The sequence below is a fragment of the Dipteris shenzhenensis genome, chromosome 25 (assembly GCF_047967505.1).
Source record: "Dipteris shenzhenensis isolate YYH24624 ecotype China chromosome 25, Dip_SZ_1.0, whole genome shotgun sequence".
Classification (NCBI taxonomy): Eukaryota; Viridiplantae; Streptophyta; class Polypodiopsida; order Gleicheniales; family Dipteridaceae; genus Dipteris; species Dipteris shenzhenensis.
In genome coordinates this window covers 50982796-51007071 of record NC_141620.1, presented here as the reverse complement: position 1 = coordinate 51007071, position 24276 = coordinate 50982796, and the positions used below count along the sequence as shown (strand labels likewise).

The 24276-nt window shown below is 41.3% G+C and overlaps 1 long non-coding RNA gene and 1 pseudogene across 1 annotated transcript; one reads left to right on the top strand and one right to left on the bottom strand.

Moving 5' to 3' along the window:
- Positions 1 to 1020: 1020 nt before the first annotated feature.
- On the bottom strand, positions 1021 to 1742 carry LOC147886026 (ferredoxin pseudogene; annotated as a pseudogene).
- A 15480-nt stretch (positions 1743 to 17222) lies between these two features.
- On the top strand, positions 17223 to 18236 carry LOC147886025 (uncharacterized). Its single transcript, XR_015543475.1, has 3 exons — positions 17223 to 17429; positions 17516 to 17603; positions 17680 to 18236. It is a non-coding gene; the product is annotated as an uncharacterized LOC147886025 (long non-coding RNA).
- Positions 18237 to 24276: the final 6040 nt, after the last annotated feature.

The following is a 24276-nucleotide window of genomic DNA, read 5'->3' as shown; positions in this document are numbered from 1 at the left end:
ACTTTTCTGTAAAATCAAAGACTCACTTTGGATTATGTAATCCTTGTGCCTCACTCTAGTTCTTCCTGAGGTTTGAGTTTATTATGGCCTCCTAACTCTTTTGCCGAGAGCTCCTAGGGTAAAGGGCTAGTAAAGAAGTGGGTGTCTTTAAAATGTTAGCAACCCCACTCCTCATAGAAAAAGATGATGTGTCAAGCTCTCCTTTCACCATTTTTTTGGCCAAATGATATTGGTCCTCACCTGACCTAAGCATTGGCTCTCACAGTTTTTTATACTCCACAAACTCTTTAGAAAGTTAAAAAACAAGACACATGGGTACATGCAAGCACTGCCCTTGAAGATCCATTTATGAATGTGAGTATATCAAACACATGGCAATTGATTGCTTTTGAAAAACATCCCATGAGAAAATGTCTCCCCTTTGTTTGCATCAAAGTGGGTCATTGGAAAGATTTTAATTAAAGGACTCAAGTGAAACCGTTCCATGTTTGTCACTATCCATGCAACTTCAGAGAATTGAAGATGCAACCAATTCCATGGCTGCCATGTGGTTCAAAGGCGTGACTAAACTGTTGCTATAGCCTACCCGTTTCAGGGGCAGTGCTAATAAATATTAGCTCCCTATTACTACACCTCGATATCTTGAATCCCGAATTCATGAAAGCCATTTCCTCCATTCATTAGTTCTAAAAAGTTATCCCTCCATAGTAACGACCCCTTACCCTAGTTGTGATTTTTAGCTTTTGTACTTCATGCTGGTTTTCACCTCGTGAGCTTTCCCACACAATAACAAAAAGCATTACCAAAAAAGTGACAGTGTGTGTGAGAGTTCCAAAAAAAATAAAAACTGTGTGTGTGTGTGTGTGTGTGTGTGTGTGTCAGAGAGAGAGAGAGAGAGAGAGAGAGAGAGAGAGATCATAGAGTTTGCCTGCTTCTCTTCTCATTTGAGGAGAGAAGTTTCCTAAAACACGTAGAAATTTTCCAAAACTAGTTTTTGAAAAGTACAAAAACATGTGGAAATTTCCCAAAATCACCATCGAAATCTCCCATAGCACTTCTCTGTCGAGAAAAAGACGAAAGTCTCAACTGCTTCACCGATATACTGAGACAATGTACTTGCAACCAGTGCCTACGAAAGCGATAAGGAACAAATGCCGCCATTACAAGTTGTAACATGACGGAGAATTCCTTTGGCACACAAATGATTTAACGTGAACAACGCAGACAGGCACTCTGTCCGAGCCACAAGCTTAGAAACAAAGCCATGTCTTACGCGATGTCAATAAAGAAGGGATTCTTGATGCGTCTGGAGAACTAAGTCGGATAAAGGGTATGCGACGCAAGTGAGGACAAATCCTTGCTCCAGCTGATTCTCGTCCAGGAAGGACTGATCACTCTGGTCAACGCTGCCGGACTTGAGGAGAGCAGCGCAGGAGGAGCAGGCACCAGAGCGGCAGGAGAGCGGGATGGGGATGCCCATTTGCTCGGCAGCGTCGGCGATGTAGGAGTCTTGAGGAACATCGATGATCTTCTCGCCGGAGGGGGTGAGAAGAGTGACCTTGAAAGAGGCAGAAGCAGCCATAACTAAACGAGGAGTAGATGTGGGTTTGAATGGCAGGCCCGAATTGAGAGCCAAGAGGCGTGAGGAGGTGGGTGTTGGCCGAAGAAGGGAGCCTGCCATCGCCATGGCCGGAGCTTCAACTGAGCTCCCACTCAAGCTTGAGTGAGGTCAAGGCCACCAAAATGCCCACTTCGTTCGTTCCAATTTCTGGGTTCTAAGGGTCTATTTTTGCTAATACTTGCTAACAATGAAAATGAACGAGTGACTACACGTACTCTTGAGCACTCCCTTCAATTGGTTCTTTAGCACTCCCTTCAATTGGTTCTCTCAAAGGAGATGAATGAATGATTAATTTGCAACACCTCTGATGGAAGCCCATGTATAGAAAAGTTTGGATGCTTTGCAAACTCCGTGAGAGAAAGAACCAAAATATAGTAGGGGGCCATGTGGCGAAAAATGGTGTGGGCACTTTTTTAAGAAAAGTGTAACGATAGCTCTGCTTGGAAGGCAGTGCTTCTTGGCTCCAACTTGTGGGTTTTACGGTCTTTAGACACTCTCTATTGTTTAGTAAGAAATAATAAAAAAGAAATACTTTGAGGACTCGACAAAATCCATTAGGCTTTGCCAAGGTTCTATAGTTATTTGCATGCTCTCACACTAACTGCAAAGCCACTATCTTTTTATTAAAACAACTATAATTTAAAACTGAAACGTAAATCGGCGTTATTTTTCCTTGAAGGTTTTACGAATGACACCTGCAAAGTTTTGATGTCAACTTTTTGCGGTTTTTTTAACTTTATTTTTATAAATAGATCCAATAGACGACCATCTCTTCACCGATAGGCATAAAGCCCTTTCAACAAAAAACTGGTTTTTTTAACAGGCGAATAGGCTTTAGCGCCTTGCTCACAAATGAACACGTGAGACCTGGATGAGCGATTGGAAAGCTTGAAGTGACTTGAAGACTTGTAGTTGGAGGAAGCCAAGGCAATCGTTCTAGGGAGAGCTCAAGCATGGAGCTCGAGTGGAGCCCCTGAATTGATTTATAGCCATGTTGGAGGGGGGTAAAAAACTAAAAATCCAACAACCATCTAAAAGTAGAGGTTAAGAATTTTAGAGATTCCTAATCAAATTTCTTAAAAAAACTAAGAATAATCACAAATCTCCCACTCAACTCAATCCTAAAGCATTGTCTCTAGGAGAGCCAGTGCTAATAAAAGGAATGGCGCGCACATGTCATACAAGGCTTTAGGTCGAATTCGCATCCCACTCTGCAACACGCACACATGCATTGACCTGGCCAATATTGATTGGAGCTTTTGCATGTCACGGAAGGAGGGTTCATCCATCCATTCGTCCATCCGTCTGCCCCCCATTCCCAAGCATCGCTCAGCTTGGAAGCAGGAACATGCAAATGCGATGACAGTCCACCAAAATGCATGCATTCTAATTGTAAGAACGTGCAAGTGCCACGGCAGTCCACCAAAAATACAAGCAAATTGGTGTGAGCCTAGTCTTAGAGCAAGTCTGCATGGAGCATTCGATAACCGGTTGGAGTGGATCCTCCCCCTTCCCCTTTAAGCAGCACAACTGAATACTTCAGTTACTAAGGGGCACTCCAACCCACTCCCTAGAATGAGTAGGTTGGTAGGTTTCACAATCTCACTCCATGGGGGCCCGCTTGGAGACTCAAATTTCACTCCATGGGGATCTACTCTTACGCACTGCCCGTCCACCTGGAGCTGATGTGGCTACCACGTCAAAGCCCTCCATGTGTCCATCCATGGTTGGCTTCCCATGGGATGGGCATCGAATAAACAAGCTACTATTTTTCTTTCCCGCCATCAAAATGCTTTGCATTGCTGCTTTTCTTTCGTTCTGCATTCGCCATGGCTACTACCTTCATCCCTACGGTTTGTTGTAACTACCTTTTTTGTCACCTTCAGATAGGCACTATGTGTCTATAAGTGCCTCAACTATGGGCACCTTTTAGCGGTCTATAAAGGCCTTCACATGATTGAGTCGCCAAATAAAGCAATGCAACCTTTACGGATCGAGGGTTTTGTTACTTGCCAAGCTCTTCTATGGAGCTGGCCTACCACATGTAAACACATGATTGAGTCCACCATTTACGCGGCCTAGACAAACATGGGCAGGCAAGGTTCCCTGCCCAATCGTATGGGCACACAATGCAACTGGTGAGGCTTGATCCCGACACCTCATGACATGGAAGCAGAAGCTTTACAAAACTAGGCTACTATTAGGCACGTGTGTAAAGTTCCCTGCCAACCAAAAGGGAGAGGCTTGTTGTACCGACCTTAATAGCACATTCCTACATGGCCATGGAGATAGAGGAATTCAAGACTGCAAAATAGTAACAATGAATTCCCATGTCTCAAAAGCATGGGGGCTATCTAGACGGGCTTCTATTTAGAATACATTCCCACATAGATTACCTGAAATTTAGCCACAAAGAACAGAGGGGTTCAAGAGATGTTAAGCTGATTTTTCAGCATCCCCTAAACTGTGAAGGCTTGGATGTGTAGAATCCAATACATTGCCAGAATTCCATCTCCCACCTTTTCACTCTCAATGCTGGTGTTTTGATATTGAGTATCCTTCCTCATCGGCTCAACCTTAGAAAGGAGGAAGGTTGGGCCCCATTGGGACCCCTCAGTTGGGAAAAGTAATTGCCATTTCAATATGCAAAGGAAAGTAACTGGCCCTTTGCAATGGCAATAACTGCATTGCTATGGTAAGGCCTCCTTCAACTCGGGTTGTCTAGATAACCAAAGGATCCCGGTGCACTAAGCAATCTACAAGTGCATGTTAAGGCCTGCTATAACAAAATAACACATTAGATTCTTGCCAAATGTTTTGCAGAATAGAAATGAGATCTTCAAATAAACTTTTTAACTTTCTATGATCTCACCAAGAAGATGCCAATCTATGTGCTTGACAGCCCATTGATTTAAATGTAACTTTACAATCCACATAGTTCACACAAAAAATGTAACAATCAACTCTAGTTAGCATGCCAACTTGTTCCAAAGCATTTTGTGATAGTCCATTAAAGGACATGAGATATAACTAAAACATCCAAACTCATTGCAACCATCCATCTAGGGCCATCAACTAGCTTCATTCATTAGTATGTATCATCAAGTGAAAGGGCTAAGGATAATAAGCCCTGTCAATTGAAAAGGAACCAATTAGTAGCATTTACATCCAAGACTACATCTTTAGCTAAATTCATTATGGCAAATAATCTATCTCTAGTTCTATGCCCACCTAGGACTTGATTCTCTAATTCGCCCTCTTATATAATATCAGGTGATACATGATCCCCATTTGTTTCCCAATGTCATGATCTCCACTTTCCTGTATTATGATGTCATTATTTCCACCTTCTTCTCCCATATCACGATTATCATCTCTTCCCTAGATCCATCCACATCAACTGGATCCATTTGCATCTTCGTATTTATATCATGATCTTCAAAATTCATCTTACTCCAAGCATCAACTTGGACCACATACAAAGACCTTGGATCAAAACAATTTGGATGAAATACCACTTGTGCTCAAGGTCAAAATGCCTGTAATTATATTAGCTATGCTTAAGGATGAAAAAACAAAGGCATCAAAAGAGGTTGCTCGGCTATCTTGTATGAAGTTAGCCATAACTCCACAATCAAATTTGGCTCTCTTGGAATCAATGCATTCCACCTGAAAATGTTGTCCATATAACCAGAATGCACTATACTTTTTTAACTACAAAGGAAAATCATTAAAACAATGAGGATGTATTATTTTATAGCAATTTTGTGTTATGCCTCCAAACGATCACTGCAATAGGACAAGCATGGTACCCATTTATCTAAAGACTCACATGCAAAAAAAGGTCATTAGGCATGCAAAGATCACACCACAAAGTGCGTGTCTTAGGGAGTGCACTACTAAGAAACCCTATGTATCACATGTGTTCATCAAGGGGTATTTAAAAAACCCCCTCAACTAAAATTTCCCCCCCAATAAAACACCCCTCCCACAAAGCGCGTGTCTTAGGGGGTGCACTACTAAGAAACCCTATGTATCACATGTGTTCATCAAGGGGTATTTAAAAAACCCCCTCAACTAAAATTTCCCCCCCAATCAAACACCCCTCTTTATGTATGAACAAACAGATTTCTTTGTCAAGTTAAAAAACCCCACTTGTTATTGTAATCCTATGAATTTTTTCCCAAATTTTAAATTATAATACCCCTCCTTTTGAATGCACATGGTACACTAAAGTTTTGTGAGGTGAACACCCGAAGCACGTGTACTTAATTCTATGTCAAACCTATAACGCATGTATCTGAGCACTTCCCATATCTTGGAAAGTCATGCATGGTCCACATCAAAATTCCCCTAAACAAATGTCATCGGTATTCCTCGAAGTTATACCATTATTAAAGACACGTATGCCTCTCCATAGGATCTATAGCTCCTCTATCGATAGTGCCATGTAAATATTCATATTTTTTGTCTTGTACTTCCCTAGCACAACGAGGGTAAGCATGAGGTATTCCTTCTTTATTGTCAACCAGAGTTGGATGTTGTAATTCACCAAAACTATATGCCATGTCAATCAAGACATCGAATGTAACCTGAAATAATTTACTACCATCCATCACAAGCCTAAGATGTAAGTGTTGACTGCCATTGGTTAACATGAGACTCAGACGTGGTGAACTTGGCACACAAAATGCGGATCATCAAGTTGAGGTGGTAGACAACGTGGAAGTGGCAAAGGTCTAAGTGGCGCTAATAAGAAAGAGCCCTATAGATTCCGAGAGAAGATGAGAATCTGGCAATGTCAACCAATCTTGGAGTGCAGTCCACCAACTTAGCTACGATAGTTTTAGAAGTTGTTGAATTCACCTTAGGTATTCAAAAAACTCCTATGTAGATAGGGAGTTCAAAGGTAAAAACGAGAGAGACTATTGTGTGACTAAGGAGTAGACTGTTGAGAGACTTTCCAGAGACTAAGCTAGTGAGTCTAGGTCATAGTTCAAAGGCTCATAACGCTTCTAGCCCAATCAAGGCATAGAGAAGGTGAGTCTAGGTTGATATCTAAGTGGATTTGTTGTGGGATGCATAGACACGAATAGTTGTAAACAGAGAACCACTTGACAATATAATTGGCATTGGGTTTCTTTAACTATCTGTCTCTTTCTCCTCAAGCACTCTATGCCTATCTTCATACAATTTGCATTCTTGGCATGTCACCCCGTGTTAGTATTTCAACATCTTGCTCTTTGTTTGCTTCCATATTGATTCACAATCCTACATAACAACCCATGGGCTACAAGAGCAAGCATCTTTGTCTATGAACTCGCGTGTATTGGATTCGGCTAGAGGTAACTAGTTAGTCAACTCCAAAATAGAGAAAAAGACAATCAACATTTGGTGATCCTGCTAGGGAATGACATGTTGAAAGTGTTAAGTGGGAAATTGAGTGGAGTGAGTTAAGACATACATAGGATTGAGTCCACAATTTCCACCAACAACAGTCTATGCTGACCCATGTTGAGTTACAACATTCCTCGATTTAGCAAACTATTACAATCAGGAAAATCTCAGTTATCAACATCTTGTAGGTTTGTTTGACAACCGATAATTGACCTAAGTAGTGCCCTCATGTGGCTCTTCATAGCGTTTAGTCGTTGCAAGAATGTCTAGCACACGCTTAGTGAACAGAGAAAGATATGCAGTAAGATGAGAGGATTACCTGCGAAGAAGCCATAGAGGTTGGCAGAATATGAAACACCAAGAAGCTTCCATGAATTTGGAGCTAGTGCGAGATGACCAATGGAATTGGAAAGAGGATCTTTAGAATCTTTGGCAACAATGAGCTCAACAAAGAGAAAGGCTCGACTGCATGCATAGGAGAGTTGTTCCAAGAGACCATACCAACACTAAAAGTGAGCTGATTCTGAGTGTACATACACAACGACCTGAATCTTTCAATAGGAGGGAAGTGTTCATATGGAGGAAAGAAGATTCTGAGCAATCGTCCATAGAAAGTCTCCATTCTAAAGAGTCTCACAGGCCACGATGTAGGTCGAGCTATGAGCATGGTTCTCCAAGCTGACACCATAAATCTAGTTTTGAGGATGAACAAACTTCTGGCAGGAAACAACAACAAAGGTCTACACAAGTTTTAGAAGTGGAAGAACAACAAACTCCACATAGTCATAGCCAAGCTTCTGACCAGGATTCCAAGTGGAGTCATAAAAGTGGGCATCTGTCATTGTTGGGACGGACACTTAGTCCTATTCCACCATTAAGGAGCCAAAACCCGAGTTTTTCCCCACCATTAAGGAGTCCAATACAAAGTTTTTTTCCCACCATCAAGGAATCGGACACCAAGTCGTGCACTAGTTTAGGAATGTAGCCATACATGTCATCAGAGACCTAGGCCGACAATCCCAAAGGCTCAAGTACTTGTAGGTAGATGACAAAGGGACACGATGAATCACATTGTCTCGAACGAAGGAAATACTCCCTTCAAAAGGCTCGCCCTTGATGACTGTCGTTGTTTCGTCGACACATAGAGAGTATGATGAAGTCCCTCCTCTAGGTGCACACTTTGTTATTGTAGGTCCCTTGACTCGGTAGAGCTCGTCCACTTGGAAGACCTCTTTGAAGTCTAGCACATAGGCAGGGGGGAATGCAAAGTGATTGTCTTTGAGCATGCACTCTCTGTGAAGTTGATGCGCATGTAAACAGGATAGGGCACATCCTTTGCTTTGAATGTGCTGTACTTCGCAAGTGCTTTGCCTTCAAAAGCAAAGAGATAAGACACAAACTAAGGCAGTGTGCTTATTGGAAGCACAGGGAGAGCCATCATGTTTATTGCATGCGTGGATGCGAGCATATCATCCGTGCCAAGACACCTTCCATCAATGAGCACAGTTTCAAATTGGGGCACATTTGAGGGGCTCAAAGTTTCTTTAGGTATTGTTGTTGGAATGCACGCGACAATGGTTGAGCTTGCTGGAAAAAAATGGTTAACACTGCTGGTGAGCAACATGACGTTGGGAGAAGTTTAATGTCTGTATCTGCTCTTTGCGAGTTTGTGACAAAGCGTTGCTATTTTGTTCATATTGGGTTTTACGCTCTACTAGATTTGTAATGCCAAAACAAGCTCCGTATGTCAAAGTAAACGTAGTGTTAAAACAAATGCGGGTACAGGAACTCATCTCAGCAAGCATAAATAAAAGCCAAAGAAAAACACTCAGCTCTACATAGCATTTAGCTTAAGGGTGTCATTCGATTGCATCTACAAAGTAGTCGCTTAAAGCACTGCTAATAGTGAACGTGGACATTAAAGTGAGATGCGTTGTTGCAATTCTTTTTCCATAGAAAGAGAAAAGTCATAGGGTTCAGTTTGGGTGTATTTGAGCATTAGATATTATTTTGACTGCGGCAATTAGAAATTCCAACCACATGAGATTAAATCAATTGCATTCATGGGTCGCAAATGATGTCGTTCATGTGGAAAGCATTGGAAGAAGGAGCCATTGTTCTATTACTTCTAGTAAGCAATAATTAACTTTAATATGCTTGTAAAAGTAAAGTATTGAAGCTCTCCAACATTAAACGTGAAAGGCCTAACAACTTATTTGGAGATGCATATGAAGGAAAACACAATTGTAAGTATGTCAATCATCTAAAACTTCCGAGGCACTTTCTTCCTCGATGATGGGTGGCTTGACGTCTATAATTATTACGCACTTTAGTTTTGTGTCGAAGCCTTTGTCGCGTGTTATTTGGTGAACTAGACTAGCAATAAAGTAATAAGAAAAACCATGGGGGGGAAACTAAGGTGGTGGAAAAAAAGATAGCAGTAAAAGTTTACCCTCGACACACACTTGCTTTGCTTATAGCTTGGAAGGCGGTCTTCAATGTAGGCTTTGGGTGCTTTCGGATACCACCCTCCTTCCTTGGGGTGAGGTTCAAAGGCAAGCTAGTAATGGATGACGACGGCTTTGGAAATGAAGTCTTTATGAGGCAAGTGCCCGATGCAAAAACCAAACCTTGTTTTGCCAGAGCACGGACAACATCTCTCATTGGGGGAGAAAGGCCTATGTATAAGGAGGGATTCAAAATCTAGAAAAGTCGACGCAACCATTGTTCTATGCAGGAGGCTTGGAACAACATATTCCACCAGTATAATGGCCTGCACCCCGAATGCCAACTTGAATGGTGTTAGGTTGGTGGAGACTTTGGAAAGGAGCTTCTCATCCCAATCTGTGCGATGACTATTCACCAAGTAATGTGGTAATCCACTTGAACTGCTTATTGGAAGACTCCGCGTGACCATTCGCTTGAGGATAATAAGACGATGATAAGTTTATGAATGACCATGTAGAAAGTCATCATTTTCTTCACCACTTGTGCCACAAAATGCTTCCCTCTGTCACTCACCAGCTCAATTGGACAGCCGAATTGACATAACACATCCTTGTATAAACATTGTGTGTGGTGTTGTCCCTAGTGGCCAGGCTTCCACCCACTTGGTGCAATAATTTGTGGCTGTTAGCACATAGCAATTCTGAGTTCGTGTAGTTGCAGGCTTGAAAGGGTCCATGAAGTCCAAACCCCATTTCTGGAAAGGGCCCAAAGGAAGCAGTGGTTGCATCGGCATGCGGTCCCGGTTGAAGGTTGTCAGCTCCCATGGGCGCCTAGGAACACCGTCTCCAGGGTGTCTTTTTGCATGTGTGCTAGCTACATCATTCGCTCCTCAAATTCACTCTCCTGTTCCAAGACAGATTTCATATCCAGATCCGTAGACAATAGGTCCTCCATAGGTTGTAGTTGCGATTGCAGTGATACCATACCGATCCCTCGTTTTGGACAACAATATTGTGCTAAAATTTCCATGATATCGACTGTAAACAATGGCACCAAGTCTATGTTGTTGCGTAGAAACTCCCATTCTTCATCGGCCTTGAGGCCATCCGCCATATTCATTGTCTTGGCCATGATTGGTCACATTGCCCCCTCAAGCGCGTTGACCACTCCCATTGGCATGCGGACCTTATGTCTACCCCATCGCACCAACAGTGTATTGAGGGCCCAATTCTGCTTCACCTTTGCCTGCCGTAACCAGGGTCATCCCAAAAGGAAACTATACTCTTCGCTGATCAGCCATTCGGACAAAAAATGGTGTTGGCTCCCAGTCATTCCAGCCCAATTCTTTGCATGTCTGTAGGGTGATGATGTTAACTCCAGAGTCCACCACCAGCTACAACAATCATCCCAACGAGATATGAATGGGTGCCTCCAGAAGGTCTTCCACCCCATCTTTGTTCATTTGGGCTAGAACCCGCCGTTCTTCTTGTTGCATGTTTACCCTTGTGGTTCCTTTGGAGCTTGGTTCCAAAATTGCCTTGGAACTCTTGGTTTGACCTTCAGAGTGGCTTGATTCCTACATGACCACCGGATGTGGCACCTCTTCAAATTAGACTTTGCGAACTTTCCCTTCTCTCGAAGTAGCTGTCGGCTTATCTTCCGTTGGGGTGGCTTCTCTTGGACCCACTTGAGCACCCGCTGACGCACCGCCTCTTGTACATGCCACTGAAGTACCACGGGTTTCTCCCTGACTTTGTTTCGCACCATTCTGACTAATCGAGTTACCACATTCACCTCTGGTTCAAATGTTGGGTGGTCCTCCCACAATTTGTACCATAAATGTGTTGGGCATCTTCCCCGCCATCTTCTGACGTTCCTGCTTCTGGCGATCCCATTCTTGAGCGTTAGGGCACTCATTCCTCCAATGATCTGGACAGAAGAAGCACGTCTTCGCTTGTGGACCACCTCGTCCACAACCACGCCCTCCTCCAACGCTATAGCTGCAATCCTTCGTTGTGTGTGTATTAGTCTAGCAAATTGCACACCACTGCTGATTCATCGCGCACACCATTACAAAATGCCGCGTATTCCTACAGTGTACACACCAAAGATCCGCATTTGGATGCCCCGCTGAGTGACTTGCAGATGCTGCGGAGTTCCCCTTCCCTCCTTTCGAGGTTTTTTTAGGCTTCTTAAGCTCCTCCGCTTCCGATTCATCCACTGCTTTCTTCCGATGAACTTTTCGCCCAACGTTCCTCGATCGTGGGCGTGTCACATGTTGTCCCTCCTAGCAATGTTGACACGAATGGTGCACCATAAGGCTTGATGCACACCCCACATGTAAAAAAAATTTTGAGTTAATCGTGATCGCCAATTTGTCCCTAAGCCGAAGGCACTACGGAAATTAGATAATGTGCATACTCACACACACACACACGACACAAAGTATGCGGAAAAGAATGAAGACATAGTGTATCTGAATCCGTGAAATGCATAATGATCAAGAGACACTTGGTCCTATGGATATACAATGTATGCGGTTGCAATTGCTGGACTGAAGGGTTGCAGCCACTTGTGCCCCTTGGGATCTGCGCTAGCTCCACAAGGTATTAATGCCTTAACATGTATTGTGTTTTGTAAGAAGAAAGGAGGATAATACTTGGCTCTTTATTCTACCTCCTTTCTCTCCTCTAAGAGTTCAACTTTTGTCTTTGGAAACCCAATTGATTCTATCTCTTAGTCGTAATTGTCCCACAATTGGTTCTATCTCTTGGTTCTATCTCTTAGTTCTATCTCTTAGTTCTATCTCTTGGTTCTATCTTTTAGTCATAATATTGTTTCACATAGTTTCAACATTATTATCCATTTGAAATTATTAGTTTGTTGTGGCCAAATTTTAGTACGCCTTCGAAATCGGGCATAGTGGCACCTAAAGTGGAGTGTTTTTGTAGGTGTACATAGCACCTTGGCTCCATAGGTAACCCACTTGAAAACCATTGCACTTAATATTGTTGCAAGGGTAAACTAGATCTCCTATTTAGGAATGATTTAACCATGTAGATATACTCCCTAAGAGATTCATTGACCCTCATGATCATACTTGGAAAACCCCACTAAAACTATAGGGTTCGGATCCTCTTCAACTAGTTTAGTGGGCTCTAATTCTACCATGCTAACCCCTTTGTCCCCTTTAATAGGTATTTAATCTACTACAAAAACCTTGAGCTCTCTAATATTTTTGGGTAGTATAGAGCTCTCTAATATTTTTGGGTAGTATAGACTTGCTTGCATCCATGAAAAATTTGGTTTCACAAATCTTTTCAGGCATTTTAATTTTAGGATAATTCTCTAAGACGTTGATGGGCCCAAACGTTGGCATTGTCATGGGACACATGGTAATATACAAGCCATTTCAACCCTTGTGTATCTAAGATTTGAGTTGTGAGGTCTTTGTTATCAAGCTAGTACCAGAATGTGTAGCACTAGGGACTTTTCAAAGAATATACCACATCTCTATTCACCTTCAAATTTCATATTAAAGTCATGGTCACTAAATTCTGACATGCCAATATTGCAAGTATGTTTCCAACATGGCTTGCCCATTAAGAGAGGGTAAACACTTACCACTACTAACATGCATGGGACCACATAATCAATCAAAAAGAACAAGCCTACTATAATAGTTCTCAATACTCAAACAACACCTATTGGTCTACCAAATGTATGATAGAGAGTAGGTTCTAATCCTATTAGGCATCTACATAGTTTAATAGGTCATAATATTGACCCTAGAGCCTCCACCAAGGAGTACTCTTTTGATAGGATATTCTTCAAATTTTGCCTCTGTTATAGGAGCCCCTATATCAAATGCATGATGCAATATAGTCACAGTACCTGAGGCTCAATTACCATTTTCTTAACCAAGGATGAAGCTAGAACTTGTTGACATTCAAGAGGAAGGCTTAACAATTTCCATTTTCTTGAAGCTAACACTTGTTGACATTCAAGAGGAAGGGTTAACAATTACAGCCAATTGATATTTGACTTCATCTTCTCTAGATCATCCAAAATATCATAAGGCTTCAGATTCTTATTTTTTTAGCACAATACCATTTATAATTTTTGATGAGGGTAAAAGCATCTTAGCCAGCTTGGGTTTGTCTTTATCTTTTACTACATTCTTCTCCATATCTTACACTTGAGGGTCCTTGGAGTTTTCTCTAACCTCTTGAACGTGAACCCTCTTTTGCAAATAGGTGGTGGAACAGATGTCATATGCATATTGAAGAACCGTTTTAATACGTTGCCATCATTTGATTCTTTGAGTAGGGAAATTTTCTCAAAAGTTTAGCCTCCTCTTTAGGTTTTGCCTATATTGACACCTTGTTTCTAAGCAAGAAACCACTCCTACTAAGGGGAAATCTGCATCCATAATGCTGGGCCATCTTATTTCAATCACATGGACTTGTTTAGAATTGGAGGTCTCTTGTACTCTTGATTTTTGCATCATCCTCTAGAGACAATCTTTTGTGACATGCCATTGACCATGGCAATCTTCACATAGTGAAATATATTCTACTAGCCTTTTGGCATTAGGACAAGTTTAAAGCATATGATGTGGATCCTTGACAAAAATAACAAATAATAGGCTTACATGGACCTATAGGTTGTTGCAATCTCACACCTAATTAGTTGATGGATTAACAATATAAGTACATGATACTCATTATCAGGATAGTCATTAGCCATCACTTGTATATGCAAAGTTTGAAAGGCCTAGCCATATATTAGGTAGGTTTTTGAGGAATGTAACACTGGCTTTAATCCTTCAACAATTTTTTTTGATATAAAAAATGATACATATCCTCTAATTTCCTTACTTGACTATCCATTCTGGTAATACCCATAATCTTTCATTAAGTATATCAAAAATTACTGTGCTCTACCTTAAAAGAATTATGATGATCTTTCCTCTTTATTGAATTCAGTTGCATGTCATCATAGCATCAAGCGTGCCCTTAGAATGACCATGATGGCCTTTGCATGTCATTCATACCTAATCGTACTAGCAAAGCAACTCCTCTTTTGTGTCATTAGATGGTAGAGAATTGGGAACTACATTACCCTCCATAGCCTAGTTAACAAGAGTCAAGGCTCACATAGGAGGTTTACCCATTGGCGATGTTGTCAAATATTTTTGAGCATAAGTTAAAGTATTTTGGTGTCACATAGGACTTGTTATTATAACATCCACAAATCATTGAAAATGGAGATACATAAGGACTTTACTTACTCAATTGGATACGTAAGGCCTTGTACTCAATCAGTACTATTGGATTTACGTTGCTTCCCATGAATGGGAGCTAATGGAGACACTTTTGCCATAGGAGGCAATATAGCCCTATCATGTATAACCACATATTAGGATTTTGGATAGCTCATACTATTCCATAAAGATCTTTGGCCATGGATGTAGATACCCTCGCCCATAGGTAACCAAGGAGTCCACCTAGGATTTTGGGTCATTACCATGTGAGGCATATTGGTAGTACTATACTGGAGTCCCATTTTAGCTATCTCCCAATTACTTGATATTAGTATAGGAGCACATAAGGTGGATGTTTATGGAATTCTTACGTGGAAATCCACATCCATTGGTAGACCTTTCAAACCAATTCACTTGCTCATCCTGAGCTAATGTGTCAGCTTCTACATATTATCAGCATAGATCTATATAAATTCATAACGCATCTTGGTAAGGCCGAATAACTCTTCCTTGACTCAGTCAACATTTACAAGTGGTCAAAAAGATTCTAAAATATCTATTCTTAGAGCATCCAAGGTGGCAAAGTGACGTGCTGCAAGCTAGGCATACTAATCACACAAGCAAAACCATCCAAAGTAGATGGGATAATCCTAAGCTTCTCAGCATCTATACCCTCATTATTGGCCAAAGCCACTAAATTAAACCTATTGATGGACATCACATCATGGTCATCCCTATGCCCATAATAAATTACTATAATGAACATTAGAGTGATTATTAGCCATGATTGGTCGAAAAGGTGGCCATACAAGTTAAGGGATCTTAGTAGCTATAACAACTACTTTTGCTTATGGGTTTGGAACTGAAATGTCAACAACTACTTCATCTAGTTGTAAGCCAAATTTGGTGAGTCGTGACTTTACTCACTTGGGTATGACTTTTACGAGTACAAGATATATGGCATCCTCCTACCTCAACTCTTTCTAAATGATGTCTTCTCTCTTTTTCTTCTCTAGAGGTAACTTAATCCTCACCAAGTAGGTTACTGCAAAGAAAACTCATAATGCATAAACATAGCTAGCTATCACTAGATCCGGCGGGCTTAAGTGAATAGTGTAAATGTATATGTATAATGTTAGGTCCTAACTACAAAAAACAAAAAAACTCTTTATTCCTCTCATAACCTCAATCTATTGAACCCTACAACTAACATGCAAGAGAACCTTTTATTGTTGTCAACCTCTCCATTCAAATGAATCATTCACTTTCACTTTTGTCTCATGTTTCTATATATTCCTTTAGACTTTTGCACCATGTTTAAGTATGAAAGTTTTCTTACCCACAATGCACAAGTGAGCATCACAACTTTTGGAATGCGTCCACTAACCAATACATGCACATAGAAATAATATCCACTACCTTTTGTGCCCCTATCTAGAACCTCTACCTTGATAAAGATATTTCTAACCTTTTTTGTCCTTGTTTGATTTCCCTTATATTCAAGTGAATTTTGAATAAGGGATTTGACATGTCGATTAAATAGTAATGTTACAATAATAAATTTAAGCTAACAACATTGTATACTTTGCTCCCCATCCCTTCAATCCCTTTACTTTCAAATAGGTTTCAAATATCTCTAAATCTGAAAGAGTTTAAGGGCCCTATGTAACTGTAATGGATAGAAAACTAAGAATATTAATTATTTTGCAAGACCTTTCAGTTGGTTGTACCTTCAGCGAGGACAGTGGTTTAGCTTCCCATATATTTTTTGCATGTTTGTGTATAAGGCTTTTAATGTGGCAATAGTACTTTGCAAATAGACCTACCAATAGGGAAGTACACAAAGGGAAATTTTACATTATGTACTTGCATCTCCATTATGCATGGTAATATTTCATTTTGCAATCTTATATTCATTTATACTCTCACTATGGTAACAAATGGACACTTTAATGGACAACATTTCTTTGATTCTTATCGTTTATATTCAATTATAAGGGAGGATGAATAAATGAAGGGGCCCTCATAACACTTTGTGTACTCAAATGGATTGCTAAACCTGGAGTTCCCAATAATTTGGTTCCATGCTTGTATATGGGAGTTTTCTTGTGCCAACAAATGGCATATGTACACTTATATGTTTACGTAGGTCCATGGACAAGCAACAACACATTATACCTCACTCAATCCTTCTTTCTGTAGAAATATAATTTTGTTTGGGTGTCTAAAGTCCTGAGTTGTCACTTGTCTCCTTTGTCAAAATGTGATTCTAGTAGGTAGGATATATTGCTCAATAGTCTTTGGTTTCCATTTCAAAAGATTCCACCTTTTCGTGTGTGTGTGTGTGTGTGTGTGTGTGTACACATGTATGTGTATAGAAGACAACTTTAAACAAGGGAGAGGCATCCAGAAAGTGGTAGATATTGGGATATCGTGAGTGGGAAGGAGAGTATGATGGGATGGTGAGTAGTTTGCCTATATTTGTCACACGAGCTACCTCAATCTTCTACACCAATTGATAGTGCCTCGACTCGACCCAAAAAATTGTTCTTCGTCTGATCATCTCATCTTACTGTGTCTCTTCATCAGTTTTGTGCTCGTTATAACTTGTCACCATGGCTGATGGCCCCAAATACGCTTACCCCTACCCTGCCCAAGGCTACCCTTCCCAACAGTCATACGGTTACCCTCCTCAAGGTTCTCAAATTCCTCTCTTTCTTTATCTAGTTTCCTGCAAAACCTTGACCCTCCTTATTGCTCTTAGCTAACAGAAGCTTGTGCAGGTTATTATCAACAACCCCCTCCTGTTGTACCACCTCCTCGGTACTATCAAGGCTCCCAAACCAGTAATACTGGTTTTCTTGAAGGCTGGTACATCCCGTCGATCTCTCTACAGTCTCTTGTTTCGTCGATTGTTACGTAGTACTGATTTTCGGATTTGTTGCAGTTTGGCTGCCCTTTGCTGCTGCTGCCTTCTGGACGAATGTTGCTGTGATCCGACCGTGTTTATCAATTGAATCAAACTGTTGGCAGTTGCACAATAGCGGTCCTTGTATATTGGGCGATCCGATTCTGTAATTTCGACTTCTCTCACGACGTGGGTGCGAAAGATCTACCCTGATTACCAAAGCTGTAGTTTCTAAGACGCAGATACCTTCGCGAGGCAAAGTTCGTTTCGTAAAAGCGTGCGGCAAAGCGCGTATGTTAAAAAAATTGGACGCTTTGGCTTCGACTCTGCGTAAATGCGCCGAATGAAAGATTATAACCAACGCTTGGTCAGAGTCTTTCTAATTCCTTGGTCCTGACCATTTTAAGCAGTAAAGTCTGCCTTTCCTTGTCTTTGCACTCTCCTGCACTGGTAATGAGGTTTTAGAGCTTCGTGTTCATACGAGCTCCCATGTCCTTTCGCGTTTTCCTGTTTTGAACAACTGTACAAATCTGGTAACAGAAAAATTTGAAGCTGAGCCCAGTTGTAGACTTATCGAGTGAATTCTCATGTTTTCAGGGTACGCTTTGCAATAATAATAGTAAGCATACATGTCCGCGACCTTGGATCCAAATAGACCTCCAAATTTTTTTAACTGCTCGACTATCTGATAAGAATGGATCGCGTTTGGAAAGTAATTCCAAATACACATTCCCAATTGGTCACAACAGACGGAAGTACTTGGAACTGTAGCGTTAATTGAGAGACATTGTAAGCAATGTGGAAATTTAATTTTGCTGGCCATAGACTTTGTTGTAAAACATGATGGAATTTAGCCAAAAATGATCAAAGATAGGGAAAGATTAATCAGTATTTTAATGTCTTGAGATGATTTGGGACCAGCCAATCCATGTAATGCTAAAATTGCATTTTTAGACATTGACAGCCCTGCCAACGTTGTCTTCTACGCATAACTTTTGCTGTTGCTTCCAGATTAAACCGATGAAACGTAAAGAATATTTTGTTGCCCAGTCGGTATAGAAGCATTTTGGCTTGGCTTCAATTTCTTTGGTTACATCCGAGTGAATAGCTCTAACGTCTAGACTTCTTGCAAGCCAGAGATGATCACGCCAAAGCAATTTAGATGCTGCAATGCAGACCAATGAAATTTCAAAGACCCAATCAATGCACTGCGATTTCATTAGAATATTTCCGAAGAACACATTGAATTGATTATCCGTAGCCACCAATTACTTTGAACCTCCGGGAGAGCGCATAACTTCTGAAATATCACGGCTGTGGGAAGATGAAATTGTGCTCAAGAAACCGCATCGTAGACAAGAGCTTACATTAAACCAATACATAGCGTCCTACAGGGTCACGACACTTTTCTGTAAGTCTTTTCTTCCTAGAATTCTTAAGACCTCGAAAGTCTTTTAGAGGTATCGTCTAGATTAAGACCATGTAGTACTGCGAGGGCCGTTGTGAGGGAGGGAGCTCTTCAGGCAAGCCACGTAGAGTAGTAATGCCGAAATATGAGGTAATTGGGAAGACTGCCAAGCGTCGTAGTTGTTCATCTACTTCGACTTTTATTCAGATTTTTGTGATGTGAGGAAAACGATCATGAGTGAGGAGAGGAACGAAGGCTAACCAGAGCCCCTCTGATGCTGATGCTGTCGTTGGGAAAGCTTCTTGGAGGGTTTTCCCCGCTTACAGACAATGGAGCATGAGGTTGCATGGCGTGATTGAAGAAGCCGGGTCTGCTAGAGTTTGGAAAGAAGCATACAGTGGTATGCAAAATGCCTTTGGATGTTGTTAAGAGAAGTTAGCGAAAGTAGGCGTTCACCTTTTCTTCACAGGAAGAGTGCCCTCGATGGCTTGCTTATGAATGTTATATTCCTTCTACAAGCTTTGTGGCTAGGTTATTAGTAGGAGATTTTTGTCCTTCCCTCTATGGGTAAGCTATAGTGAAGACGTCTCCCTTTGGAAAATGAAAAATAAATTCTCGAGTATATTTTGTAGACTTATTGGTGATTGGTGGGAAGTGGGAGTTCATGCGACGTGGTAGTTTGTGGGAACTGGCAGTTCATCTACCTTTCTTGATTGGAGGTTTGCAGCAAAGTACGTGTGCACCATACTGGCCATACTGTGAAGGTATCCGCGTCGTCCTGAGGGATGGGCTTCTTGAGGTTGTGGTGTAGCAAGATATGGGTTTCTTGCTGCGGTGTCACGCTTGCTGTCACCCATCGATATGGAAAGGTGTACGGGAGAGAGACTATATAAGAGAGCATGTGATTGTTAGTCCGAATGTGCTCTCTTTGCTTTTGTGATTTGCGAATTGCTTGTGATGGGTGCATCAAAATGTGGAGAGTTCCTCTTTCAAAGAAGGTGAACCATACCAATGACTTCCTTTCATTTCTTTTCTTCGCTTTAGTGCTTACGCTCGAGTGGTTGTTGTTGCAAATAGAATTTTTCGAGTCTGTTGCTGAGGAGTTTGAATACTTGCACAATGAAGCTATTTCAGACTATAAAGGTACGACGCTTTCTCCACAACATGACTCCGATAGAAGCTCTAAATCCTAATATGCAGGCATCCAGCCCTATTTGATTGAAATAAGGAAAAAAAGCTGCTGTGCTAGGAGATCTTTCCTCGTTGTTGCACAAACAACGCGAGGACATCCCCACCTCCTCCACCTGTGCCGCCTCCATCCCCATCTCTATTAGTCTCCTCGCCTCCTTCAATTTCCTTTGAGGTTGCAAAAACAAGAACGGCAAGATCAGGCGGAGTGATACCAGGAAGATTTAACAGAAGAAATTTGGCCATATAGATCTCGTGTCGGGGAAATAATGGATTGATGTAGTGTTTGTTCATAGGCTCCAACCCCGCAATGGATAGTATTGCGTCCCTATGGAAAAGGCCACGGTAGATCCTTTCATTATTGGATCGCCCATTTGTACTTAACTCACTGTAAAGGCATAAATAAATTATTGAAAAGGCCACGGCAGATCCTTTGTACAAAGACTCATCCAGAGCAATATTTCTTGTAAACTTATGATAATGTAAAATTGCAAGCATAGCTATTGCTATTTTTTATAGTACAAAAGAGGCTTCCATCATGTCCCATGTATATAAACCTTTTAATTTCTTGAATATTCAAGAGTAGCAAAAAAAACTACAAGACTTCCTCGAAGGACAAGGGATGATACAACTAATTCAAGATGCAACGACAATAAACAGAACATGTATCGACCACATTTGGGCTAACAAGTCAATGGCAAATCCAATGGCCAACACAAACTACGTGTACTAGTTCGGCGACTCCACGTACGCTATCATCAACACATAGCAAACTCCAAACACAAACCCAAACAGGCAGGCCACTTGAATGAAATTCACCTTGTTTCTTTGGTGTGCGTCTCACGCTATTCATCACAATGAGTTAGTGGGGAGGTACTTTTTCTTTTCACGTGAAGTTATGTTGGGGCTACCGTGGAATCCATTCTTTAGTGTTGATGAGTTCATCTATCACGATTGCCTAGTGTGGGTTGAATTTCCAAGTTTATCATGGTAGAGGGGGGTATTGAGAGACCTACCTCAGCTCTGGGAAAAATCATGCTCATTCTCCCTTGCGAGGAAAGATTTTGGCCTTGAAAAGGCCTAGATCCTATGGGATCACAGCCAGGATATCCTTGATCTGGTTTAGATTGTGTTTCTGGATCTCGATGTTTCGATGCAGCTTGTGAGTTTTGTCCCCTTTCCTACATCATCTTCTTCTTCTTCATCTTCTTCTTGTCCATTTTCCTCTTTCTTCCCAAAATCTTTGAGAGCTTGGTTCTCCACCTACAAACGACCATTGCCCAAAACCTCTGAGCTGGAAACGCCTCTAGTATGGGTAAACTTCCACCTGCAAGCAATTGAAGAAAAAACGTCTGTGGTGGCTGCCATTCTCCAAACAGTGAATTTCTTCTGTTGCTCAATACTCCCTACTTGCTCCGCCATTGCCTGAGCCCTCTTAGGAGTAGATGGGCGACCTCAAGACGAAGATTTTGAGCCATTTTTCAGGTCATTTGGTTCAGTAACGAGGGAGAAATCATCAAAACTCAGGTTCATACTGTAGCAACTCTCCCGGACAAAAGTGCGCACCATTTTGTCCAACCTCTGTGCTGGACCCTCTCTGGTATATGAGCTTTCTTTTGCTTCAGAAAGCCCTCTTTTCCTTGCTTTGAAGAGTGAGCTACAAGCCCTCCAAGTTGTTTCCATTGCGTTTTGCTCCCTTTCTCGACTCATATTTCCATTGTAAAAAGTTTGGCCCCTTTGCTACTAGAGAATGTCTTAAGAAGAACAAAACACAAAACTAGCTTGATGTGACTCTCATTCTCGGCCTTAGTAGGCTCCCTTGTTTCATACAAAGCCCATATAAGATGCTGCATGTTGCATGCAACTAGTCCAGGTAGCTCGTGAGAAGCAAGATCCGATGGTGGATCTTGAGGGAAAGGGTGGTCGAAATCTCTTCATGGGGGTGAGATGATCGATTCTAAGGATGCTCATTTGATGCAACATTCTAATAAATTTGATCAAGGCAAAGATTTGGTCCTGGAGTCTCCTAAGCATCCCTGTACATCTAAAGAACGTGAAAGGGTCTCTTTGTTAAGGCTTGGAAATCATGTAGGGGTTGGATGTGCTCGGATTGATTTTGGAATGGAAAATGCAAAACTATTGATACGATCCTTTCTGTTACTAATGCAGAAAGAAGTCTATATTCATTTATATTTAAGACCACTCAATACAACAATGCATCATCAATGCTTCGGAAAGACAAAGTACGTGAATAGTTCACAAAAGTATTAATTCATTCATCACAAAAGTCTGGATTCTAAAAAGACATGCGCATTGTATTACAAGAGATAATGACGATCTCAAAATAGTCCAGATCTTCAAATTATACAAGTGAGAATCCAAAACGTGCACCTCCTGATGAGTGACTCTTCATATCCCATCGGATATATCCCACGAATTAGAGCTTTTGGCTTGGCTGTTTGCTATGGGTAGTACGGAGTGGATTTTCTATGGTCTGAACTCTCCCTCATTAGGATGTGAATCGTTTCATTGATAACGTGAGTCCCTCAATCACTTATAATTTCTAGTGGGAGGCCGATGCGTGATATGACATTCTCATAAAGAAATTTGGCCGTTGCTCGACCATCATCCCTCTTAGTTGCCTTGGCCTCTGCGAAGTAGTTGATTGCCACAATAATGTATCAGGCTTGTGTCCCTTTCGTTGCTGGACTGATAGGTTCTATGAAATCGATGCTCCATTTTTCAAAGGGTTGGTCTATAAGGACTCCTATAAAGGGCATATAGTCTTTCTTGTGGGGTATGGAAGTTATTTGGCAGGGGTCACACCACTTGGCGAATTTGGCTGCATTTGCAAAGACAGTGGACCACCATAATCCAACTCGTAGTAGCTTACGGGCCGGGAGCGCTCCTGCAAAGTGTTCTCCTGCAATGCCCAAGTGGGCCTCTTCCAACACCTTGATGAATCCATCTTTACAGACAAAGTGGCACGCATTATGCCTTCCTTACCCCTTTTGTATAATTGGCTAGCTATTAACTGATAAGGTGTTACGTCCTAGATAAGTTTTTTGGCCCTATCTTTGTTAAGGGTCCCATCCTGCGAAAACATGTTGGCCAAAAAATGACCAATTTCTTGAGCCCATTACGGTATTAGGTCTACAAGGAATAGTGGGGCATCCATGATATCATCATTAACACCAGCTGCATGCTCTCTATTGGGGATCCGAAACATATGGTCCACCATAAAGTGGGTGCGTCCCTTGCTGACTGCCACGATGAAATAAAATTCTAGTAGGATAAGAGTCCAGTCATGCATGGCTTGTTCACTAGATAGAGAAGCACCTCATGGTCCACAAAGAATGCAAACTTGTTTGACAACAAGTAGTGGTGGAATTTCTTAACATTGTAGACCATCTTGAGACCCTCCCTTTTTTTGGTGGTATAGTTCATTTCTACATCATTTAGTTGGTGACTTGCAAAATATATGAGGTAATCCAAGTTATATTCATCTGATGGACCAACACATACCCTTGTGAACTTCAAAGCATCAATATGCACATGGAATATTAGATCCTAGTCTGATGCTCGTAAGATAGGAAAAAAATCTAAGACGAGTTTAAGAGTCTCATAGGAGGTTTGGCAGGCCTCCATCCAGTTGAATACGATCAACAACTTGTATAAGGGGCAAGAAATCTTAGCATTGCCATAAATAAACCTTTGATAATAGCCTATATGCCCGGTATATCGTTGCACACTCTTCGTGTTTATAGGGATGGTATGAGCTTGATCTTGTTGTAATTCATGTAAATCCCATTTTTTATTATAACATGGCCTAAGATCACCCCGTTTTTAATGCAAAATTGGCTCTTAGGAGGATTGAGGAAAATCCTATAGGCTCTGAGGCGGCACCTCTTAAAGACTAATTTGTTTGAGGTGGTCATCCCATGTAGAATGTACACATAGGTCATCCAAGAATACCTCTAGGAAATCCCTCAAATATTCCTTGAAGGCCATGATCATTAATCTTTGGAATGTGGCAGGAG